This window comes from Triticum aestivum, chromosome 1A (genome assembly GCF_018294505.1).
Source record: "Triticum aestivum cultivar Chinese Spring chromosome 1A, IWGSC CS RefSeq v2.1, whole genome shotgun sequence".
Classification (NCBI taxonomy): domain Eukaryota; kingdom Viridiplantae; phylum Streptophyta; class Magnoliopsida; order Poales; family Poaceae; genus Triticum; species Triticum aestivum.
Window position 1 is genome coordinate 271,556,149 of NC_057794.1, and position 3,764 is coordinate 271,559,912.

Consider the following 3,764-nt stretch of genomic DNA (forward strand, 5'->3'; position numbering starts at 1 on the left):
CCCATAGCTTAACCACGTGCGGGGTCTGAGCTCCCATGCCTTTGACAGGACTTGGTGGGGGCATCGGAGAAGATCAACTGTCCGGCCCCTCTGCCCGAAGACACTGCGGACGCTCTCCTGACGGAGATGCTGACTCCGGCTCCTTACAAGGTGCCGGAGAAGACCAAGAAGAAGGCCAAGGGAACCCGAAAGAGTTCCCGACGCCAGGTGGTATCGGACTCATCGTCCGATGACTCTGCGACGCACTCCTCCCACGAAGACGAGGAGGAAGATGAAGATGCTCCCCCTCCAGCCGGGGGAGACAAGAAAAGGAAGGCCGCCCCAACCGGGGGGGCGAAGGGTCCAAGAAGGGAAGGACTCTCCTTCCGGACTGCTCCACCACCGCCGCCGAAGACGAAGACGAGTGGCTGCTCAGGGCCAAGCCCCTGGCGAAGTCGTAAGTATTCGGATACCAGAGTAACTCATAGCATACCTTTGTCGCACTGCTTCTCCTAACGCCGAATATGATTATGCAGACCGCCCCAAGCCCGTATCGACATATCTTCGTCGGGCGGCTCCTTGGACTCGTCAGATATGGATAGCGATCCACTTCCGACCGCCACCTCCCCTTGCCCTACGGACAATGCCGAGGTATTGTCTCAAGAGGCACCGGGTCGAGGGGAGACAGTCCCGGAGGCGCCTCAAGGCGACCTTCCGGACTCCGGGAGCAGAGGGAGTAAGGCTCCCGAGGGCTCCGAGTTCGGCCTTCAGCCGAACACTGCGCCGGAACCTCCAGTGGTTCCGGACTCGGGCAGGCGGCCTCCTTCCAAAAGGGGCAAGACGCCTGTGCCGGTGACCTCTGTCCATCCAGAGGCACCGGACAACCTGCTGGGCGCGCTTCGCAGCGCTTCCATCGACGAAGAGCACCGCACTATTATGAGTGCGGTGATCCAGAAGGTTCAGTCCGCCAAGAGCGGACTGACTGAAGCCTGTGCCAGCCTTCTAACAGGCTTTGAGGTAAGTATTTGAAATATAGGAAAAATATTACCGCATAGACAGTAGCCCCTGATGCTCTGTTTGGTGTTCAAAAAGAAAAGCCGAATAGAGGATCAACTAATATCTGCAGGAGTCTAATATAAGTATGTCTATATGCGTATGCAGGCTTCGCTGCTGACCTCTGCCGCACTGACTGCGGAGGTCGCCGTACTGAAGCAGGACCTCGAAGGGTCCAAGAAAGAGCTCGGCCTTGCCAAGAGGCAGCTCGAGGAGAACAAAGGTAAGTAATACCTAGTCTATAGATATGTATATATACAAAAAGGATGCGATTGCAAAATGACAGGATCATCTTTAATTTGCCAGGGGCCACGACCGAAGTGGCAACCCTGAAGCAAGCGCTATCCGAGGCCGAAAACAAAGCGGCCCAGGAGCGCACCGAGCGGGAAAAACAAGAGGCACGGGTGGGCGAGGTGCAGCAAGAGCTCCACGCTCTCGTGACGAAGCACGAGGCGTTGGAGCTTGACTTGAAGACGCGAGAGTCCGAGCTTGCCGCGGCCCTTGAGAGTGCAAAGAGTGCCAAGGCTGAAGCCCAAAAGGCCCTCCAGGAGATTGATGCGATGAAGAAGATAGCGGCGGGTAAGGCATTCAATATGCAAAGCAAGCATGTGAAAGTAAATTACTTGTTACTTACCCGAGTCCGGAGCTCTCCAGGAGCATTCGCAGATTTGCCCCGCAGCGTGTCGGATGCCGCACAGTTTTACCAGGCCGAGGAGGGAAGCTCAACGGAGAAGCTGTTCTGGTCTCAGTATACTGGGACCGAACACCCGATGCCTCTGAGCGACCAGCTGAAGCAACTGGTCGAGCTGCACAAGGCGGCCGAACAGGCCATGAAGGGCTTTATAGTCCGGATGTGGCCTGGCGACGCCCTTCCCAACAGCTACTTCGGCCTGGTGAGGCGGCTTGTGGATGCCTGCCCACGGCTGGAAGTCATCAAGCGGTCCGTCTGCATCGAAGGTGCACGCCGGGCTTTCGCCCGTGCGAAGGTGCACTGGGCCAAGATGGACGCCGTGAAGCTGGTGAAGGAAGGGCCGCCGCAGGGCAAGGAGCATCGCCACCCCGAGATGTACTATGAGGGTGTCCTGAAGGGTGCCCGTCTTGTAGCGGACGAGTGTGCGAAAGATGTAATATTTGAATAAACTTGCTCGTGTAATCCTGTATTATGAAAACTTGTTCATATGCGCTATGCAATGCTTGTTTGTATTTAAAATATTACCTTCTGTTCGGCTGTTTATCAAATCTGAGAGATGGCTAGTCGTCGGCTTCTGCCCCCACGCCACGAGTGTTGGGGTGTTCGGGATAAACCTGAGCACTCTTGTTCCCATTTTTGGGTCCTTCGAGGGAGGTGCTCAGCACAACGAACAAGGCAATCAGACTATAATGCGTTATCACTCTCACTTAGCCATAGAATTCTATAATTTTAAATTTCGGCGAAGCCCCTAGTATTCGGAAGGCCGAATTCGGGGCGCTATACACGCCTTAAGCCGGACAGGGCCGACTCCTCGCTCTAAGCGGCATAAGTCTTTAGGGACTTGAAACCTCTCGAACAGCGACCAGTCTCTCGCCTTATCATGACAGTCAGTTTTAGCTTTCTCTACTGAGGTGCTTAGCCCAGCAGAACCGGGGCACAATCGCAGTAGTTCTCCCAGTGCTACCTTAGCCGATATAGCGGAACGTAAGGTACCAAAACATGGGAGCCGGGCAAACCCAACTATTGACCCAAGACATGATTCGGAGCTGATGCATATAATGCTATAAGTTCGGGGTGCCGCACTGTCGAAAGTGTTCGGACTTCTCACGCCGTATTATGGGGTATGCTTAAGCCCCTAGCGTATTGGCCGTACCAGAGTGTACGGGTGCTAGATGTCATGAATGAACATATATATATATATATAAAGGAAGAATGCAATAATAGTCTTAATGCTATGCATTGTTTATTCAAAAAGGTGCGTTAAAGCAGAATGATACAAGTAGTGCGATAAGCAAAAAGTAGGACTATTTGACATGTCCCTTCCAAGGGCAAGCTGAGGAATAGTATTAAAGCAAGTATTTCACTCGTTATCGTAATCCACCTGGGAGTTCCGTGGTGTGACGTAGCTTTCTGCCTCCTTGGTTGCTGCATCATGTGTTCGGCAATCATGCTGCCGGACAGGGTTTCCAGAGATTAAAGTCCTGAAAGAGAAAAATAACAAAGCGGGAAGCCCCTAGTGCGGTTTAAGCCGCGTCTTGGAGCGTGCCGTAGTCGTGCCCCCCTCCCCACCTGTGCCCATGGTATTTTTAATGCGTAATTATGTACGCGTGGCACGGATTTCGCCGTTTGGCTGGGACCGGGGTGGGGGCCGCATTGCTATGCGAGCTCGGAACGTGCCAGGCGGTCCTGTTGCCGATTACTCCGGGCGCGCTTGAAGGTGTCCGGGTCCTTAATCGCCGAACTAGTGGATTGCCTTAAGAGGCTGCTTTGCGCTTCTGCTGCGAGGGCCGCAGTGTGCTCCTCCGTGCGGAGAGAGCGCTCTGTGTTTCCATTGACTGTGATGACCCCCCGAGGTCCTGGCATCTTGAGCTTGAGATATGCATAATGCGGTACCGCATTAAATCTCGCAAATGCGGTTCGCCCGAGCAGTGCATGGTAGCCACTGCGGAACGGGACTATGTCGAAGATTAACTCTTCGCTTCGGAAGTTATCCGGGGATCCGAAGACCACTTCCAGTGTGACTGAGCCTGTGCAATGGGCC